The 22,532-nt window shown below is 50.3% G+C and overlaps 1 protein-coding gene across 9 annotated transcripts in view; it reads left to right on the top strand.

Moving 5' to 3' along the window:
• LOC140429586 (guanine nucleotide-binding protein G(I)/G(S)/G(O) subunit gamma-7) overlaps nt 1-22,532 on the top strand; it is a 336,292-nt gene that overhangs the window by 128,473 nt on the left and 185,287 nt on the right. Inside the window, exon 1 of one of the 9 annotated variants that reach the window (XM_072516797.1) lies at nt 7,100-7,134. The exons of the other annotated variants lie outside the window; for them this stretch is intronic. The gene's annotated coding sequence lies outside the window, so the exon portion shown is untranslated. Of the gene's footprint in view, nt 1-7,099; nt 7,135-22,532 lie in introns of those variants that run through there. 9 annotated transcript variants of the gene reach the window in all.

Raw genomic sequence — 22,532 nt, 5'->3', positions numbered from 1 at the left:
AAAATAGTCACACTTTTTTACACCAATACAGGAGATGATATTGAATGTATTTTTCAAATCTCAGTATTTGCTCTGAAATGATACATTCTTTTGTTTGGTACACTGACTGTAGTGTCATTCTGAATATACGTTTATGCATGTGCATACCAATATAGTCCCTAACTCTTTTCGAATAATATAAGACTTTTTTTTAAAATATATTTATTCAAATTTTTCAACAAATTTTCAACAAGACCCCCCCCCCCAACAAAAAGAAAGAAACAAGAACAGAACAATCAGAAATTATACATTGGATTTCCCCCATATACAATACCCCCCCCCCATATAACATTTAAAAACACAAATAGGGGGGAAAAAAACACCTTCACCCAAACGCCATTCCAAAAGAACCCTCCCCCCCTGCCCTTGGGCTGCTGCTGCTGCTGCTGCTGCTGACCTCCTCCTAATGCTCCGCGAGATAGTCTAGGAACGGTTGCCACCGCCTGAGGAACCCTTGCACAGACCCTCGCAAGGCAAACTTTATCCTCTCCAGCTTGATGAACCCTGCCATGTAATTGATCCAGGCTTCCACACTAAGGGGCTTTGCATCTTTCCACAATAGCAAAATCCTCCGCCGAGCTACCAGGGACGCAAAGGCCAGAATACCAGCCTCTTTCGCCTCCTGCACTCCCGGGTCGTCCGATACCCCAAATAATGCCAATCCCCAGCTCGGCTTGACTTGGGCATTCACCACCTTGGACATAGTCCTCGTAAAACCCCTCCAAAACCCATCCAGCGCCGGGCACGACCAGAACATATGGACGTGATTTGCTGGGCTCCCCGAACACCTCCCACATCTGTCCTCCACCCCAAAGAACCTACTCAACCTCGCCCCTGTCATATGCGCTCTGTGAGTAACTTTGAACTGTATTAGGCTGAGCCTGGCGCAAGAGGAGGAAGAATTAACCCTACTCAGGGCATCAGCCCACAGACCCTCATCTATCTCCTCCCCAAGCTCCTCCTCCCACTTGCCCTTTAACTCCTCCACCGAGGCCTCCTCCTCTCCCTTCAGCTCCTGGTAAATCGCTGACACCTTGCCTTCTCCAACCCATACACCCGAAATCACCCTGTCCAGAATCTCACGTGCCGGAAGCAGCAGGAGTTCCCTCACCTGCCGCCTCACAAACGCCCTCACTTGCATGTCCCTGAAAGTGTTTCCCGGGGGTAGCCCAAACTTCTCCTCCAGCGCCCCTAGGCTCGCAAACGTCCCATCGATGAACAGGTCCTCCATTCTTCTAATCCCTGCCCGATGCCAGCTCCGAAACCCCCATCCATCCTTCCCGGGACGAACCGATGATTCTCCCGAATCAGGGACCAAACCGAGGCTCCCACCTCACCCCTGTGTCGCCTCCACTGCCCCCAGATCTTCAGCGTCGCCGCCACCACCGGACCCGTGGTGTACCTTGTCGGCGAGAGCGGCAGCGGTGCCGTCGCCAGCGCCGCCGTCGCCAGCGCCCTCAGGCTCGTGCCCACACAGGACGCCATCTCTAGCCTCTTCCACGCCGCACCCTCTCCCTCCATTACCCACTTACGGATCATCGCCATATTGGCTGCCCAATAATAGCCACACAAATTCGGCACCCCCCCCCCCCCCTGTCGCTGCTACGCTCCAGAAACACTCTCTTCACCCTCGAGGTCTTATTCGCCCACACAAATCCCATGATGCTCCTGCTTACCCGTTTGAAAAAGGCCTTGGGGATCATAATAGGAAGGCACTGGAACACAAAGAGAAACCTCGGGAGGACCGTCATTTTGACCAACTGCACCCTACCCGCTAGTGAGAGTGGCAGCATATCCCATCTTTTACAATCCTCCTCCATCTGCTCCACCAACCGCGTCAAATTGAGCTTGTGCAGGGCCCCCCAACTCCTAGCTCCTTGGATCCCGAGGTACCGAAAGCTCCTTTCCGCCCTCTTCAGCGGTAGCCGTCTATCCCCCTTCCCTGGTCCCCTGAATGCATTACAAAGAGCTCACTCACATTGAGTTTATACCCCGAAAAGTCCCCAAACCTCCTAAGGATCCGCATGACCTCCGCCATCCCCTCCACTGGATCCGCCACATACAACAACAGGTCGACGGCATACAACGACACCTGGTGTTCCCCCGGACCAGTCCCCTCCATTTTCTGGACTCGCTCAGTGCCATGGCTAACGGCTCAAATGCCAGTGCAAACAACAAGGGGGATAAGGGGCACCCCTGCCTCGTCCCCCGGTACAGCCGAAAGTACACCTACCTCCGCCGGTTCGTAGCCACACTCGCCACTGGGGCTCTATATAGCAACCTGACCCAACTGATGAACCCCTCCCCGAACCCAAACCTCCGCAACACTTCCCAAAAATACTCCCACTCCACCCGATCAAAGGCCTTCTCCGCGTCCATAGCTGACACTACCCCCGCTTCCCCCTCCACCGAGGGCATCATAATCACATTGAGGAGCCTCCCCACATTTGTGTTTCGTTGCCTACCGGAACACCCCCGGGACACAGTCCTCAATTCTCGTAGCCAGCACCTTCGCCAGCAACTTAGCGTCAACATTGAGGAGTGAGATCGGTCTATACGACCCACATTGCAATGGATCCTTGTCCTGCTCCAAGATCAAAGAAATCAGCGACCTGGACATTGTCGGGGGCAAGGTCCCCTCCTCCCTCGCCTGATTAAAAGTCCTCACTAGCAACAGGCCCAGCAGTTCCACGTATTTCCTGTAGAATTCAACCGGGAACCCATCCGGCCCCGGGGCCTTCCCCGCCTGCATGCTCCCCAATCCTTTAACCAGCTCCTCCAGCCCAATCAGCCCTTCTCCTCCTCCACCCTCGGGAACCTCAGCTGACCTAGGAATCGTCGCATCCCCTCCTCCCCCGCTGGGGGCTCAGACCTGTACAGATTCCCATAGAAGTCCCTAAATACCTCGTTTGTTCTCACCGCACTCCGCACCGTATTCCTCCCTCTATCCTTAACTCCACCAATCTCCCTCGCTGCATCCCTCTTACGAAGCTGATGTGCCAGCATCCGACTCACCTTCTCCCCATACTCGTACGTCGCCCCCTGCGCTTTCCTCCACTGTGCCTCTGCTTTCCCCGTGGCCAACAGGTCGAATTCCGTCTGGAGGTTCTGTCGCTCCCGAAGTATCCCCTCCTCGGGGGCCTCTGCATACCTCCTGTCTACCCTTAGAATCTTCCCCACCAACCTCTCCCTCCCCTCTCTCTTCTCCCTGTGGGCCCTAATGGAGATTAGCTCATCCCTGTCCACCGCCTTCAACGCCTCCCAGACTACCCCCACCTGCACCTCCCTGTTGTCGTTGGCCTCCAAGTATCTTTCAATACAGCCCCGCACCTGCCCGCACACCCCCTCATCCGCCAACAGTCCCACATCGAGGCGCCACAGCGGGCGCTGGTCCCTCTCCTCCCCCAACTCCAGCTCCACCCAATGAGGGGCGTGGTCCGAGATGGCTATGGCCGAATATTCCGTTCCCTCCACTTTCGGGATTAGCGCCCTACTCAAAATGAAAGATTCCCTGGCCAGCGGCCTGGCAAACCTCCATGGATCCACTCCCCCCATCTGGTCCATAAACCCCCTGAGCACCTTGGCCGCAGCCGGCCTCTTACCCGTCCTGGACCTAGAACGGTCCAGTGCTGGGTCCAGCACCGTGTTGAAGTCCCCCCCCCCCCCGCCCCATTATCAAGCTTCCTACCTCCAGATCCGGAATCCGACCCAGCATGCGTTTCATAAATCCGACATCATCCCAATTCGGGGCATATACGTTCACCAGTACCACCTGCACCCCCTGCAACTCACCATCACATATCGACCTCTATTATCCACTACAATATTCAGTGCCTCGAACGACACCCGCTTCCCCACCAGTATTGCAACCCCTCTGTTCTTCGCATCCAGCCCTGAATGAAAGACCTGCCCTACCCATCCCTTTCTCAGCCTAACCTGATCTGCCACCTTCAGATGTGTCTCCTGGAGCATAACCACGTCTGCCTTCAGTCCCTTTAACTGCGCGAACACCCGGGCCCTCTTGACCAGCCCGTTCAGGCCCCTCACCTTCCAAGTTATCAGCCGGATCGGGGGGGCTACTCGCCCCCCCCCCCCCGCTGACTAGCCATCTCCTTTTCTAGGCCAGCCACGTGCCCGCGCCTCCCGCACCCTCCAGTCCCCCCGGCAGCGAACCCCCGCCCCGACTACCTCTCCTACTTCCAGCTCCCTTTTGGCCAATGCAGCAGCAACCCAGTTCCTGAGCCGGCCCTGCCCCCTCTGGCACAGCTCCTTTTTGCGGCCTTACCCCAACTCCCCACCCCAGGGCCTCCACCCCCCCCCTCTTCCTCCGCGGGGCCCTGCCCCTCCAACACCGACGCCCACACTCTCCCACAGCCCCCACATCAAATCCATTCACCCATCCCCACCCAGCACGCAAACAAAAAGAACATTTCCCAAACGCGGTAAACACAGTAAACATCCCCCCACAACAAACCCTCAATTTGAGTCCAACTTTTCAGTCTGTATAAAGTTCCATGCCTCATCAGGCGTTTCAAAATAGTGTTGCTGATCTTGGAACGTGATCAACAATCACGCTGGCTGCAGCATCCCGAACTTCACCCCCTTCCGATGGAGCACCGCCTTAGCCCGGTTGAAACCAGCCCTCTTCTTAGCCACTTCCGCATTCCAGTCCTGGTAAATTCGGATCTCCGTGTTCTCCCACCTGCTGCTCCGCTCTTTTTTGGCCCATCTCAGGACACACTCTCTGTCCATAAAGCAGTGGAACCTCACCACTACAGCCCTTGGCGGCTTGTTGGCTTTGGGTCTCATTGCCAGGACCCGATGAGCCCCATCCAGCTCCAGGGGCCTCTAGAAAGCACCCACGCCCATCAGCGAATTGAGCATCATGCTCATATATGCCCCGGCATCAGGCCCCTCCACTCCTTCAGGGAGACCCAGAATCCGAAGATTCTTTCTCCTCGACCTATTCTCCAGGTCCTCGAATTTTTTTGCCCACCTCTTGTGCAGCGCCTCGTGCGCCTCCACCTTCACCGCCAGGCCCAAGATCTCGTCCTCGTTCTCCGAAGCTTTTTGCAGCACCTCCCGGATCGCCGCCCCTTGGGCCTTCTGGGTCTCCACAAGCTTCTCAATTGCCGCCTTCATTGGTGCCAGCATTTCGGTTTTCAGCTCCTCAAAGCAGTGTTTAAGAAACTCCTGCTGCTCCTGCGACCACTGCGCCCATGCTGCTTGGTCTCCACCCGCCACCATCCTGTTTTTCCTCCCTCGCACTTTTCGCTGCACCAGGATCACTTTTTTAACCGCTTCACTCCTGGTCCAATCGATATAATGTCGGGGGGACCTTGCTGTCACCTTCCCACAGTGGAAGTCGTCGAACAATTGCCGTTGGGGCCCCTCTGAAGAGTCCAAAAGTCCGTTCCAGGCGGGAGCTGCCGAACATGCGACCTACCTAGGCATAGCCGCAACTGGAAGTCTAATATAAGATTCTGACTACATTAACAGAGGCTGAAAAATGTTGCAGCATTTGTGTATATTTATTTACATGAATAAATTATCAGTGAATTGCCAGACATCTTCTGCAGGTTCATTACCTTTTGCTTGTAGCATGTACACTCATACCAGTATCGGCAACATCAATCTTGAATGTTTATTTACCAGTACAAAAGTAAAATACGGTGGATGCCGGGAATTTGAAATAATACTAGAAATGCTGGAAATACTCAACAGGTCAGGTAGCAAATATGGAGAGAGAAACAAGAGTTTACGTTTCAGGTCCATGGCCTCTTTAAGTTCACAATGCGCTGTGGCTGCAATTTTACAACACCTCTGCGGTGCATTTGTTGTAAAATTGCAGCCACAGCGCATTGTCACTTTGCTAAAATATTTACGCTGAGATTTTATGGAGTGGAAGGGAGATCTTCCACCAATGAAAAAGAGCTCGGTTGGACTGTGAAGCAAGGTTCTCATCGACTGGTTTCAAACCACTGCTAACTGTCATCTGCTCAAAGAGTCATTTTATTAGCTTAGTATCACAGCATTCGCAGACAACGTGTCTTAATTCATGCTGCAGACTACTATTTCTGGTCTTTCTGGACAAGTCTGACAGCCTTCTTTGCAACATGGTCCTAAAACATATGACCCTCAAAGTTTCTTCAGCCCAGTTCAGCAGGAGATTATTCTGGGAGTTACCCCTTTAGTAGTAGTAGTGATTTATCATTTAGTTTATTGAAAACATTCCAGGGTTAAATATTAGTCTGATGGTTGTTGACTTCTTGGGCACGATTCGCTGTTTAAGTGTTATAGTGAGCGGGAATTGCTGCGAGCTTCTCGGCCCAGTGAGGCTGGCAATGCTATTCAACATTAATTGGTCCACTTAACGAGGACTCACGGACCTCTTGCCGCAAATGAAGGCTCGCCAGCTGATTCGCCAGCACCATGGTCTCCAGGACCCCCTAACAAGGTTGAGCAGCACTTAAGCAACAAACAGAACTTGCTCAGCTAACCCCAGCCAGCTCACAACAATGGCACCAAGAAGACCCGTTCCAAGATTCGGGGATGCAGACCTGGGGAGGCTGCAGGACGTTGTGGAGGCCAGGAGGGATGTCCTGTTCTCCGAGAGTCCCGGAGAGGCAGCCACAAGGCAGCCAGTGCTGCCTGGGATGAGGGAGCGGCAGCTGTGAGCTCGGGGAGTGTGACCAGGAGGACTGGCCTCCAGTGAAGGAAGAAGGTCAACAACCTACTCTGGGAAGCACGGGTGAGTAGACACCAACTCTACCCCTTCCCCCCCCCCCCCTCCCCCCGGCCGAGACCTTTCCACCCCCACGTGAGCATCAACCCCCCCACATTCTCCAACCCTCCCTCCTCCCCACCTCTCCCTTCAACCCCCCCAACCAACCCTTGCTTCACACCAACCCCTCCCACACTGTGAACCATGCATGTGCCTAATGATGCCCTCTCTGTGTCTCCACAGGAAAAGATCTCTCACAACCATCGGGAAAGGGCCCAGACTGGCGGTGGTGTGGCGAAACGTGCCCTGGAAGTGACTGGGGTGGCCGAGAACAGCGGTCACCATCGCAAAGGCTGGCAGACACCGCAGAGGTGAGGAATCACCGGGCTCCACCCGGGACACCTGCCAAACGTGAGTTTTTATTGCCTTACTGAATGACCCATCCCTCTACTGACCATATGTCCATTCTCCCGCAAGTCCTCCAGCCAATGACACTGGCCATCCCTGGCGGCCCCCTCTCCAATCTCCCATGAGACCACCTCGGAGGAGGAGATCCGAGGATGCCACCGTAATAATCGTGTCACAGCTGTCATCCCCACCAGCGCAGATACGCACACCCCGGTGGGAAATGTTAGTGAACAAGCTTCTGGGGCACAATCTGGTGAGCATCACACTGCTGATGATGCACATCAAGTGGAGGCAGGAACCCCCAGGCGAGACAGCAGTCGGAGGTCTGCCGGATCCCTGGACCCAGCTGGGTCCCAGCCTGATCCCGAGGCTGTGGATGAGATCAGCCCGTAGCTGATAGAGACATTAGGGTGTGGCCGGGACCCTTGGGAGGGAGATGTTAGTGTCACTACAGCAGATGAATAGCCGCTTGGAGGAGCCCCAGAGGCTATGGGCGCTGGAGCTGTTGCCAGTGTGGCACCGAGGCTAACACTGCTCGGGTGGCAACCTCAGTGGAGAACCTGGTGCACGGCATCGGCACCATTAGTGAAGGTGTCCAAGGCATCGTGCAGTCGGTGATGGCCTTGGCTGAGGGTCTCGGCAAAATGCCCGCCTCGCTGGGGGATGTCCCCCAGTACCAGGCTGACCTTGAGGTGCTGCAGAGCTTATCTCAGTCGCAGGTGGGCATTGCCGAGACGCTGCAGAGCATGGCCCAATCACTGAGGAGCATCACCAAGAGCATCGACATGATGGTGCAGACCATGGGGAACCGCCAGGGCTGTGCATGCGCCACCGACAAGTGAGCCAGAGCCCTCCGGCCACAAAGCCCCCCAGAGGATGCCCGCAGGAGGCATCAAAGACCACCGGTAGTGGTAAGCAGCTGGCTGCCTCTACCTCAGATGTGCATTCTGGGGACACACCTTGAGACAGTGGTGGAGCTTAGAGGGCAAAGCACATCGAGGATCACCGAGGGCACCGGGGCAGGTGGGGAGGCAGTGGGGGAGCGGGAGGTAAAGGGTGATGGGGCGGGGGGAGGAGGCAGCACCATCGGGAGGGTGGGGAATAGTAAAACACAATAAACACCTTTGTGCACAACTAATTTGAAGCCTCTGTCACTTTCTTCCGCAAAGCCCGCCAACCTCCGAACCCTTGGCCCATCTCTCCAGTGACAGTGACAGTGACAGCCTCGGCATTCGGTGGTAGTTATGGGTAGTCAGTGGGGCAGGTGGGCAGGGACAACAGTTGCCCCCGGAACGGGTACACACAATCCAGGAGTTGGCATGGTGGAGCTGCGCGCGGTTGCCCCCACCTTCCCATGGCTTCCCACACCTGCGGACGGTTCCCCACCCACACCTGGAGTCCCCCACCCCCTGCTGAGCACTGGGATGACAAGTCCAGCGTCCCCGGGCTCTTTGCCTGAGAGCAAGGATGGCAATTCACCTCCTCAACTTCCCACAGAAGCCCTTTCGCCAGGTTCACTTTTTCAAAGGAATACTAATCGTCGTCAGCGTGACACTTTCTAGGGAGGCCACCGAATGATGGGAGGCTGTTGGATATGGGGTGGCTCACGTTAATTGTATGGAAATAGGGCTTAAGTGGTAAGAATTGGTTTCTCGCCATGCTACGGCGAGATTCCGATTTTGCCTATGGGAGCGGACCAGTTGCATTGCAAACTGTTTGACGCCTGGCGCAGTTCTCGTTTTCTGCCTCTCCCGCTATTAACGGGCCTTGTTTCGCTCGAGCGAGAGCGTAACGAGGCCGGAGAATCGTGCCGCTTGACTGGATTGGATAGAGTTTATATTATTACTAGCAAAACAACTAAATGGCTGTACATTTCCAAACCACATCATCCTAGGAGTTTCAAGAAAAGTTCTTTCAACCAAAACCGATGCCAGATTACTTCCGCATTTCCGAGTGTAATTGAATGCGTGCTTTTGGTAATTTTGGCTTGGGTACAAATTCTCATCCTTTCCTTGCAACACTGTGTATGGTTCATAATTTACCAGCTCCTTTAATGCTATTCGAGATGAGCGGCTGGACTTTCTCTTTTGAGGTGGGAATCATAAATTGGGAAAGATTGCCCCACCTACCTATGTAACAACTCATTTTGCCCAGCAGTGCCCCCCAACCCCGAGAATGGAGCCACTGGCATTAGAATTCCTGAGCAAATCTTATCTTGCTCCCTTGAAAGTAGCAGAGGATAGGAATGTGGTTAGAAATCCTCCAATTGATTACTCCCTCCCAACGAGGGTTTAGCCGGAGTCACAACAGCAATATCTGGCCCAAGCTTTCCATCAAATTACTTTAAATTCAGTTTGAATCAGGTTGCAGAGATGAAGATATTGTTTTGACCCATTGCACCAACTCATGACTTATTTTGTTCTATTTCCCCTCTCATACTTTCAGCACTCTGGAATTGCTGTTATCATAAGTTAATTTCCTTATTTCTTTCGATTTCAATTCTTGATTTTTTTTGTTTCTGTTAAAAAACAGAAGCTATTATTTTTCCGTCCACTGGTCTGGTCTGGCACAGGGCTAAAGAACTGGCTCTTAAAGCAGACCAAGGCAGGCCAGCAGCATGGTTCAATTCCCGTACCAGCCTCCCCGAACAGGCACCGGAATGTGACAACTAGGGGCTTTTCACTGTAACTTCATTTGAAGCCTACTTGTGACAATAAGCGATTTTCATTTCATTTTCATTTCATTTCAACTCAGTGCACAAAGCAAGCCAAGGGAAGTATATGTTGCAGTGCCATATTATGCAATATATTTACTTAATTAGGGATATGGCAGTCTGGTTATGTTATGTGACTAATAATCCGTAGGCCTGGACTATAATCAATGAAGGTTCATTCACATTTCACCATGACAGCTTTGAGAATATGAATTTAGTTTAAAAAGTCTAAAAATTAAAAGCTGATACCATTAAAAATGATTCCAGGGTTGTCAGATTGCTATGAAAATTGGTTGACTGGGAAAGAAAACCTGCTGTGCTTAATGGTTAACTGCCCACTGAAGTGGCCCTGCTAATGATGCCCTCATTCTGAGAATTAATTAAATAAAATCAGGGAAGATTTCAGCACAGATTTTGTGAGAAAATAGATGTTGATGTAGGGTTTACTAAATGGAAAATCTGTTTTTCTAGGTCTGCTAGGTGACTACGATTATTCTATTTGACGTGTGCCTATAACATTGGCATAAGCTTTCATTTTTGTAATTCAGCAATAATTGGGAACTTAATGGATGGCTGTTAAAAAGCATTGTTGATGTGGTAAGGATTCAACGGTGGCATTTTCTACCAAGCAAGATCAATACCATTAGCAGGATTTGGGTGAAAGAAGTCTGTGAAATTGAACAATAATTCCCAAATTGACTGTACAGAAACACTTTGTTGTTCTACAAAATAGCAATATCCTTAAAGCAGGTAGAATCTGTAAAGTGTCTTCTACAATACCAACTGTTCAGTTTGGGGCATCCTGGTATCTAACTGGAGGTGACTGCAAACGCAGTGCCAACTGGCAACCACCTGCTAGCTTAGAGATGAGGGTTGCTTGTTATAAATTTCAAATTGGTCTTAGATAGGTGCTACAACATTGGTTACTGCCATAAATGATCCCCATATCTTACCTCCAGGAGTGCAGCCATATGGTCTGATACCTAATCATACTATATTTGAATTGTGGTGGCATCAAGTAGCCTCCTGAGATCTGAATTGGAGATCATCTGCTTTGCAGTTGCCTTCATATCCACTTCTGTAAACTTTCAGTAAGCAAATTTACAACATTTTAATGACACACTGCTGGGTACAAATTGCTAAGCTGCTTATGAAAACAAATATCAACATTAATAGATGTGCTTATTTGTAGGAAGTCTGAAACCAGACTACAAATTGCCAAATATCCCTGGCCGTTTTGTTTATCCATCTTAAACCTCTGGCTCATTAACATTCAAACTCCACTGAGTCAGAAGCTGCAGCATCGGGCTGTAAGAGAATTTTAAAACTCAAATATGGCTCATTGACGAATACCTTCTGTGGAAAAATGGTTAAAAATCACAAAACGTGACATACCCCACTAACAGTAGTTCACCCTTTCGGACTGTCAGAGAAATCAAACATCAGGTTGGCATGGCCGGATGATGCTGTTGATCATATTTGCAAGTCCAAATTTAGCATGGAGCAAATTTCAAGAACATTTGCAACCAACCCACATCAATCTGTTTACAAATGAATGGAATCAAGTTATTGATGCATTGGTCAGCATAAACATCTATTTCATCTTCTTTGTACTGAATGGAGCCAGGAGCATGGAACAGTTGCGCTGTTTCCCAAAGTACAGAAGTGTCAACGACAATCCTTTTCTACAGTGGACACTGTGTTGAGCCTTACCGTCATATCATGGTACGCATGCTGCACTGCAGTGCGAAGCAGGGCAATGCTCCCACACCCCAGCATGAAGTAGCACGTCCCCCTCATCAGTTGTTAACCTAGGGTTGAGCTGCTACACTCCTGACCACTGTCTCTATTTGCTATTTCAAAATGTGTTTTGTCTGCCACTGATTTTTGACAGCCAATATTTTAGAACATAGAACAGTAAAGCACAGTACAGGCCTCTCGGCCCACGATGTTGTGCCGACCATTTATCCTAATCTAAGATCAACCTAACCTACACCCCTTCAATTTACTGCTGTCCATGTGCCTGTCCAAGAGTCGCTTAAATGTCCCTAATGACTGACTCCACCACTTCCGCTGGCAGTGCATTCCACGCACCCACCACTCTCTGTGTAAAGAACCTATCTCTGACATCTCCCCATTCCTTCCTCCAATCACCTTAAGATTATGTCCCCTCGTGACAGCCATTTCCACCCTGGGGAAAACTCTCTGGCTATCCACTCTATCCATGCCTCTCATCACCTTGTACACCTCTATCAAGCCACCTCTCTTCCTTCTTCGCTCCAAGTGATTTTGACTTGCTTGATCCTTCAAATTTACCTATTTCACATAGACTTCATAAAAGATTTTAAAAATTGAAAACTCCTATTGCTATTTATATGACCTGTTACCTTGAAGTGACTGTATCACTTTCCATTTGCCGACAGTTTGCTATTTGCTGTCTTGTACAGAAATCTGAATATATTAAATGATTAACTAACGGAAGTTAAGTTGGCACTGGGGCTGGAAAATGTCCCCGATAACAATTTTTTATTCTTGAAGATCACTTTGCAAAACATGAGATTTGGAAACAAGATAAGATATTCTATCAACCGGACTGGTCCAGTTTGTCTCAGTTTCCTAGTTACATGCAGAACAATGCAGTGAGCCACGGAACTTCCAGCCTACTCACATTACAAACTGCAGCTCTTGAAATGTAGCCACTGTGCTACCTGCTCTTACATTTAAAAAAAATTATCTACGCATTCTAATATACACACTTATTTGACAAATTATTTTCTAATTATCGAATCTTAATTTGTTAATGAGCTTGGACTGGCGAATATTATTCCTTTTAAGGACTGGAGCGACACATGTCAAGGAAACACTGCAGTTTGTACTGATTGTAGTGAACCGTTGAGATGTGTAGGTAGTTTGAATTGTGTAAAACTCTCTGTCTGCACAGTAGCTGGGGGGTAATATGTCCCCTGTGGCGAGCATGTGGAGAATTGACTAAACAAATTGGCTGTTTATGTCAATTATGATATCCGTGCAGCATGAGTATAGATAATCAAAGCAGTGCTCTTGTATGACACAGTTTGAACATCACCTTCATCCCCTCACCTCAAAGGCATGCGTATATCATATCTGTCCCACAATCAAAGATTTCCTTTTTGGGGATTGAAGACCTATTCAGCCCATTTTGTTCTCACTATTAGCTGCAAGAAGCCATGAAGATTAATCAGAAAGGAAAAACTCAAACTAAAATACACCAGTGTTAAAATAACTAATCATTGTAGTGATTTTACAGTTTGAAATTTGCCTATGTCAGTTCTATGATACCATCTTACTGCATGGAATACTCATTCTTGTCCTGTACTGGATCGTTTTGCTGCAGGTCTACTCATAAAGTGCTTCATTTTTTTCTCTTACTCATTGCTCCTGACTGAACTGTCAGCTCTGTACCTGGATCGTTTATTTAATGAGAAGTGACTTGGAGCATTTTATAGATTGCATTTTCATTGCACAATAAACATTTCCATTTATTTGACATTTCCTTTCTTATTAAGCCCTGAAGTGTTATGCACTATCCTTGTGGTTTCAAATATGTATTTTTGTCACAAAAGACTTGATTTTTTTTTTCTTGTCTTTAGTGTGATTCACTTTTAGATATGATAGATATTTATCTAGATGCCAAATTAGTGAGCTAAAACCTCACATAATTTGTCCATGTGTGTAAAATCTTTCTCTGTCCTCTCCAGTGAATCAGAAGTTATAATAAAATAAAAAGTAGCAGCAACCTTTTGGACCATGATGTTTTCTTTGGTTTTCTCTCTTTTAACATTCTTCCATAATCTCAGCAGCTCAGTATGACCTTTTGAATTCTGAAAATATTCAGAATGCTAAAAATAAGTTATTGGTGGCCAGTGTTGGTTGCTAATAACAAGACTTTTGCCAGAGACAAAGTGAGCTTTTTCTGTTTTCCATTAATTAATAATAGTCACTTTCAGAGTAAATAATTATACTTACACAATTTTAACATAGGTTTTCCTGGGACAGAGTGCAAATAATATGCAAAAAGCATGAAAATAGAATTTAAGACTTGCAACACTCCATGCATGTTTCCTTCAAAATGCTGTTTTCAAATCTGTTAGATTTTACATTTGGCGTAAATACCCATTAAAATTTGCGAAACAAATCTGTTCACAGAGCTGGGTGCCTTTTTCAACTAAGTTTTGCAAGTTAGTTTTTGGAACTCAACCTTGCTGGAAAGAAGTATTGTAACACATCATTAATTGCATGCTATTGGCGAAGGTGGTTAGGAGTTTGTTTAGGAATGCCCTCATTCTCTCTGCAATGCTGTGCCTGCTCTTCAAATAACAACAAACAAAACAGTAAAATTCCGAGTCGACAACCCTCATTACTGACTTGAGATAAACACCTGCTCTCTTTCAATGATATATGACTTCAGGACAGAGACCACCAGTGAGGATTGGATACTCATTATGCAGTTTTAGACTGACTCACATGATAACCACGGATGTCCTTTACTCCTTGTTGACTGTAAAATTTGCACCCTTGGTAACAATCAAAATGAGCCCATATCTTTCCAACAGTTTGTAAAATGTCTAGTTTTATTCAGGAAAGTAAAAATGTTTCTTACAAACCCAGTGCTTTCATTTAACTCTGGGGTTCTAGTTTTGGCTTGTATTCGATATCACCTTTACTTTTGTATCTCATTCATTACCTATCCTAAAAACATAGGCCTTGTTCTCCATGAGTTATGATGGTCTGATTGCAGTTTGCTCCAGATGCTGGCACACAGACGTTGATACGATCATGCGTGGTAAACAGAAATCTTTCAGTTTCATGATAGTTGCTGAATGAGCACAATGTGCCATATTATACCAATTCCTCATGAAGGTTAAAACAGAATTTGTAGTAATTACTGAGTGTTATTTTTCCTAGCCCATCCCGATTTTATACCGTAATTTTGTAAATTATTTTTCCTGACCGTGTTTTTCACTTCTCCCTTCAGTCCTCCTACCGGTCATGATACCACCTTTGGCCCAAACCCTCAATACTTCCTAGTGCTGTATCCCTCTGTACCCATCCGATCCATGTGTTTGCCAACATGCCTTTTGAACGCCGGTAATGTATCTGCTTCCACAACGTGCGCTGGCAAACAATTCCTGGCACTCACCACCCTCTGTGTAAAAACCCTGCCTCGCACATCTCCTCTAAACTTTGCCCCACAGACCTTAAACCTATGCCCCCTCGTGACTGGTCCCTCCACCCTGGGAAAGAGTGCCTGCTCATCCACTCTATCCATGCCCCTCATAATCTTGTAGACCTCTATCAGGTCACCCCTTAACCTTCGTCGTACTAATGAAAAGGAAGAGTGTGAAAAGAGGCTGGGAACCAATATAACAGGGATTCCAAAAGTCTTCTACAGGCAGTTTAGCTCAGTTGGCTTGACAACTGATTCACGATGCAGAGCAAAGCCAGCAGCGCGGGTTCAATTCCCGTACCGGCTAAGGTTATTCATGAAGGCCCACTCAACATTGCCCCTCGCATGAAGGGTGGTGATCCTCAGGTTAAATCACCACCAGTCAGCTCTCCCCCTGAAAGGGGAAAGCAGCCAATGGTCATCTGGGACTACAGCGACTTTACCTGAATATCGGGGGATTCAGCAGAGAGCTTCCTGACGAGGCCATACCTAGCCCCATTTTCTGTATTGCGGAGCTCCACTCACCAGAACTCCTCAGTGCAGGGAGATCGGGATGCCATTTTAAAAATGGCATTGAGCCCCCAAAGCAATCCCTGAACAAAGCCCCAGCTCACTATGGTTGCTGGGCTCCCCCACATCAGCCACATCACTGCCAAGCCCATCACTGCCGCACAAAAAATGCCAGCTTGGCATTGCCAGCTTGGCACCCTCGCAGGCCCAGGCCTGCTGGCAGTGCCATATGAGCACTCGCCCACACTTCAGAAACTCTTCTCCCTCTCTGTACTGTTGACCTAGTACTATCCCATTCGAGATTAGGATAATTAAAGACCCCCATTATCACTACTCTAGAGGTTATGCATCTTTCTGTAATTTCCCAGCAAATGTACTCCTTCCCCGCTTACCCTTACCTATCCAGTAGTGTAATGCCACTTCTGTTGGGTCAACAAACCCCATGAATGAGTATTGTTGATATATTGGAAACAAGTATGTTGGAACATTAATTGAGGAAACTGATTGAGGAACATTAATCGGGCAGCACGGTAGCGCAAGTGACTAGCACTGTGGCTTCACAGCGCCAGGGTCCCAGGTTCGATTCCCCGCTGGGTCACTGTCTGTGTGGAGTCTGCACGTTCTCCCTGTGTCTGCGTAAGTTTCCTCCGGGTGCTCCGGTTTCCTCCCACAGTCCAAAGACGTGCAGGTTAGGTGGATTGGCCTTAATTGCCCTTAGTGACCAAACATAAAGGTTAGGAGGGGTTATTGGGTTACGGGGATAGGGTGAAAGTGAGGGCTTAAGTGGGTCGGTGCAGACTCGATGGGCCGAATGGCCTCCTTCTGCACTGTATGTTCTATGCAAGCAGCTTGACCATGTTCACTTGTTCGATTGATATGCAGTGGAACAGATTCAGGGGCTGATGGTAATGACGACTGGTAGTTTTTCCTACGCAATAGTTTGACTGCTTTTTGGACTAGATGTGTGGCAGAGAGCTACTCTACGCCAGACAAAGCGAATATGTGAGATCTCTGGCCTCAATCCCTTTTCTGTTTTTGACGGAATGCTCATGTGAAATCTACATCACCATTTTTTCCCTATTCGCAGATGGAAATCAATGTCACTCTAACCCATCCTCATCCTCTTTATGTTCCTCTTATATCTTATCTCTTGTCTGCTCAATGGGACTGAATGCTGATCTCATAACATCATAAACCCCACGGGGAAGCGGATGTAGCGGTGCGCCATGGCATATAGGGCATCTGTCACTGCCGGATGCACCGATGCACCGATGTCTGCGATATGCCGGACAGGTCCCCACTCGGTGCCTGGAATGACCCCGTTGCATAAAAGTTCAGGGCCACCGTAACCTTGACGGACACGGGGAGAGGGTGTCCCCCGCCAGTGCCACGCGGTGACAGGTGTGCCAGCAGGTGGCAGATGTGTGCCACGGTTTCCCGGCTCATTCGGAGTCTCCTCCTGCATTCCCGGTCCGTGAGGTCCTGGTATGACTGCCGGGGCCAGTACACACGGGGCGCCCTTGGGTGCCTCCGTTGCCGTGGGCCCGCGACGTCCTCCTCCCCCTCCTCGTCCTGTCGGTCAGGTGTCCCTCCAGCCTGGGCGGCTGCCGCCTGCCCCTCTGCGGCAGCCTGCGCCGCCTCTCTGGCACGCTCCTCTTCCTCCTCCTCCTCATCCAGGACAACATAGACATGAGCGGCTGCCACCACGGCGGCCAACATCGCTGGATGGTCTGAAAACATGACGGCCTGGTGGGGGGGAGGGGAACGACGACATGTCATCATTGCCCATATCCCCTCCTCCCCCCAGCCAGGTGGCATGGACCGCATGGGTCCAACTGTTGGAGGCTGGCACCTGGCCAGGTGGACCAACTCACTTGCCCTCCCATCCCCCTCCTCGGCACGGACCCCCCCCCCCAATCTCCAGGTGGCCGCACGGCCATCTTTCCTCACACTCAAAAAGCCCGGAGGTCGATGAGGGGCACGTGGCACCACCATGTGCCAACCCCTAGATCGTGTGTACCTGTTCTGGGGGCAACCCTTGTCCCTGCCCATCTGCCCCACTATACCCGTAATCCCCACTGATTGCTGAGGCCTCTGACCTTGTGGCTGAAGGCCATTGCTGTAGGGATTTGGCAATCGTGGTTAAGTGAGCACTTTACACATCCCAAGTGGATTCCCGTTGGTGGGCGGACCATGTAGCATGTGGGAGTCATTGCCTAGCATCCCAATCACACCTTGATGCCTGGACACTGTGCTTAAACGCTGCGGGAGGCAACACCACACACACAGCAGCCAACAGCCGAACAGCCAGGGGATGGGACACAGCTCCGGGGACAAATCCAAGTCCGGAGGATGGTGAGCGCCACGGGGAAGGGAGGAGAGTGGCGATGCCTGGAGAGATGGGCAAAGGATCCTGATGTCAACCCGCACTGCAGAAGAAAGTGACAGAGGCATCATAATGGTTATGTAAAAAGGTGTTTAACGTGTTTTACAGTACCCCACCCTGATGGTGCCACCCCCACAACCCCCCAACCCCCTACCCAGCCCCCCTCCCCCAGTGCCCTCAGTGATCCTCAACGTGATTGGCCCTCCTAGCTCTACCACCACGTCTTGGTGTGTACCCAGGTTGCACATCTTTGGAGGCAGCCAGCTGCTTACCTCATCCTGTGTCCTACTCCTCTGGGGCCAGAGGGCCCCTGCTCACTTGTCGGCGGCATATGCGCATCCATGCTGCCCTGTCCCATGTGCTAGCTGCGAGACGCGGCCTCATCAGAGGGGTGGAACTCGGGGGAGCTGGTGGTCGCTGTCACCATTCCATGGGACAGGTCCGGGTTGGCACTCAACACCCCCTCTTCCTCGTCGGTGCCCATGGGGCCCAGGGATTCACCTTGGGATGGAGCGACTACTGGCTCAAACCCCGGGTGCCCCTGAATCATCTGGCTCTGCCAGCCCTGGCAGTTCCCCATAGTCCATACCATATTGTCGATGCCCTGCGATGTTCCTCGGCAATTCCCACCTGTGGCTGGGGCAAGCTCCGCAGCTCCTCGGCCATTCCCATCTGAGAGACGACATGTCCCACAGAACCTCATCAAGGTCGGCCTGGTACTGGGTGACATCCCCCCGCGTCAGACATTCTGCCAAGACCCTCAGATATGGCCGTCACCGGCTGTGTGACGCCTTGGACACATTCACTCATAGTGCCAATGTCCTGCACCAGGCTTTCCACTGCGGTCGCCACCATAGCAGTGTTGGCCTCGGTGCCACGCATTGCTGGCGCCATCGCCTGCACCCATAGCCTCTGGGACTCCTCCAATGGGCCATGGATCTGCTGCAGTGACGCTGACATCTCCCTCTGAATGTCCTGACTGCTCACTATCATCTCCATCAGCTCCGGGTAACTCTGTTCCAGAGGCTCAGCGTCTGGCTGGGATCCAGCAGACCTCTGACTGCTGTCTCGCCTGAGGGTTCCTGCCTCCACCTGATGTGCATCATCATCAGTGTGGTGCTCACCAGATTGTGCCGCCGAAACCTGTCCACTAACATGTCCCACCGAGGTGTGTGTATCCGCACTGGTGGAGGCTGGGAATGACAGCTGTGCCACGACTATAACGGTTGCATCCTCGGAGTCAGGAGAGGGTGCCGTCCGGGATGGGCCGCTGCTGTCGACTGGAGGACCTGCGGGAGAATGGACATGTGGTCAGTGGGAGGGATGGGTCAGTAAGGAAATAGCAACTCAGGTTTGACAGGTCGCCTGTGTGGAGCCCGCTGGTACCTCACCTCTGCAGAGTCTGCCATCCTCCCCGTGGGTGACCGATCTGTCCTCGGCCACCCCAGTCACCTCCAGGGCATGCTCCTTGAATGAGGTGAGGATTCTTACGTCCGGCACCCCTCCGCCAGTCTGGGCCCTCTCCCGATGATTTTGGGAGAGCTTTTCCTGAAGAGACACAGAGGATGCATCGTTAGCCACAAGCATTGTTCACAGTGGTGGGAGGGGGCTGTGTGGAGGGAGGGTTGAGGGGGTTGAAGGGGGAGGGGGTGGGTGAAGGGTTGGTGGTCGCATGGACGCAGGCATTGGTGTCTGCTCACTCGTGCTGTCTGGTGCTCTCGTGGAGTGTGACCAGGAGGACTGGGCTCCAGTGCAGGAATAAGGTCAACATCTGACAGCTGCCACCACCTCATCCCAGGCAGCACTGGCTGCCTTGTGGCTGACTCTCCGGGAGTCTCGGGGTAACTGCACATCCCTCTTGGCCTCCACGGTGTCTAGCAGCCTCCCCAGGCCAGCATTCCCGAATTGGGGCCGGTCTCCTCGGCTATTATCTGGCTGGGGTTGGCTGAACAAGTGCAGCTTGACTACGCAGGGGGCTGGCGAGTGCTGTCCCGGCGAAACACCTGGCGAGACTTCATTTGCGACGAGAAGCCCGTGAGGCCTCATTAAGTGGACAAATTAATGCTGAATTGTGTTGCCAGCCTCGCTGAGCTGAGCGCCGGGAAGCTCATGGCAATTCCCGTTCAGTACCACACTTCGAAATAGTTCCGGAGAATCGTGCCCTATGTTCTCCTGCCAAAAGTGAACCAGGAAGCGATTCAGTATCCCAGCATGACGAGGAATACGAGGGGTTCCCGAGGGAATCTTACTATTGGGCCCGACATTTTGGGCGGATGGGCTGATAGTGAGGTCCTGCGGCCAACTGCCCCCTGCTCCGCCCGCTTGCGATTCAGCCCCATACCCCTATACACAGGCATCCTGGATAGGGGGACCCCCCAGAGACCCCCTGACTAGGGGGACCCCCCCCCCCAAGAAACCTTGTAACTAAATGCACGCCCACAGAGACCCCATGGATAAGGGGACCTTCTCCCCACCCCCCAGAGACCCCCTAACTAAAGGCACTCCGCTCAGAGATCCCCTAACTGAAGGGACCCTCCCACACAGACCCCCTAACTAAAGTGACCCCCCCAGAGACCCCCACAATGAAGAAACTCCCCCACAGCCAACCCCCAGAAAAGAGACCCCTGTCTGGAAGCTAGAGAGCAGCCCAGACATTGAAAAAAACCACTGTTGTAACATTCACCTGGGCATTCACCCACTGGCTCCATCAGAGGAAACGCCACGTGTCCATTCCTAAACACCTTCCATCCTTTAGCTGCAAGCCATTCATTCATTTTTCTTAGTGGGCTGTGATTGACAACTTCCACAAACACAAGTATTAGCCTTGCTTCATTCATCTTTCTTTCTGGATAAGTAACTCGAAATGCTGTAACAATGTTTACAAACACCAACCACTTCAAAGAGAGCTAAATGCTGTCAATTTCCAGCTCACCATTTCAAAATCACTCAAGGGTGAGGGTGGGTGGGTGATTGGAATATACTTAACTCCCTTTGATGTACCCCCTAAGAGATCCTCTTACTGAAGGAACTCCCCCAAAGAGGGTCAGTGCAGACTAGATGGGCCGAATGCACTGTAGGAATTCTATTCTATTCTATGGAATTCTTTGAAATCGTTTTTTTAATTTTTCTAATTAAGGACAATTTAGCATGGCTATCCACCTACCCTGCATATTTTTAGTTTGTGGGGGTGAGACCCACTCAGACATAGGAAGAATGTGCAAACTCCACACGGACAGTGACCCGCGGCTGGGATCGACCCTGGGTCCTCGGCACTGTGAGGCAGCAGTGCTAACCACTGCACCACCATGCCACCTGTATTCTTTGGAATTTTGACATATTATTCAAACCCAAACTGAACCGCTATCTTTTCCATTATGGCTGTCATGGTACCATAGTGGTTAGCACTACCGTTTCACAGCTCCAGGGTCCCAGGTTCGATTCCCGGCTTGGGTCACTGTCTGTGCGGAGTATGCACGTTCTCCCCGTGTTTGCGTGGGTTTCCTCCGAGTGCTTCGGTTTCCTCCCACAGTCCAAAGATGTGCAGGTTAGGTGGATTGGCCATGCTAAATTGCCCTTAGTGTCCAAAAGAGTTCGGTGGGGTTGCTGGGTTATGGGGATAGGGTGGAGATGTGGGCTTAAGTGGGATGCTCTTTCCAAGGGCTAATGCAGACTCGATGGGCCAAATGACCTCCTTCTGCACTGTAAATTTTATGATTCTATAATTATGCGATCTGCTAACTTCCATCGACAAAACATTATGTATACCTCAGTCTATCGGCTGCTGCTGATCTAATTTATTCCTTTGTCACCCCTGTTGTGTTATGCTGCTTCAGATAACACAGGCTGCTACTTGATGCAGTCTTAACTAAAGGATGCTCCAGACTCTGAAATGAGTTCAACATGTTTGTTGAACTATTAACACTGTTCTCAAATGAGTTTGACTCTGCTAATCGAACTGTAGTAACTCAGTCTAACTGTACCAGCTTGCTCTAAGCCACGTGCTGGGGTGTGATGCTGCTGATCAACCCTGTCTAACTCTTTAGATGTCTGTCTGTGGAAAGAGGCAGGGTGTGAGTGCCTCATCCCTTTTATAGTGGTTATGCCGTGCCCCCTTGTGGTGATGCCGCCTCTGAGTGTTCTGACTGCCCGTTGGTTGTCCTATTCTGAATGTTCATTGGTTGCATGTTTGCATATCATGACAACCCCCAGATATAAATCTCTTGGCCAGCCTGCAGTACTTTACGTTCCATAAATTTAGTTCAGCCACAATTCTGCCAACTACAATCCTGCATCAAGTTCTGCTCATCTATCATCCTTGCTGTTAGCTTTCGGTTCGCCATTGCCACAAATTTAAAATTCTCATCCTTTATTAAAAGTTTCTTCCTGACATCACCTAACCCTATATCTATAACCTCTTCCAACCTTTCAAACACTTCCCAAATTCTTGAAATTCAGGCATCTGTACATTCCTCATTTCATTCACCCCATCACTTTTTCATAACTTAACCGAAAATTGGTGGCCACAGATGCTGCTGAAGATCCCAGG

This window comes from Scyliorhinus torazame, chromosome 9, assembly GCF_047496885.1.
Source record: "Scyliorhinus torazame isolate Kashiwa2021f chromosome 9, sScyTor2.1, whole genome shotgun sequence".
In the NCBI taxonomy this organism is placed as follows: Eukaryota; Metazoa; Chordata; class Chondrichthyes; order Carcharhiniformes; family Scyliorhinidae; genus Scyliorhinus; species Scyliorhinus torazame.
The sequence above is the reverse complement of the archived record's forward strand: the minus strand, read 5'-3'. Positions and strand labels throughout refer to the sequence as shown.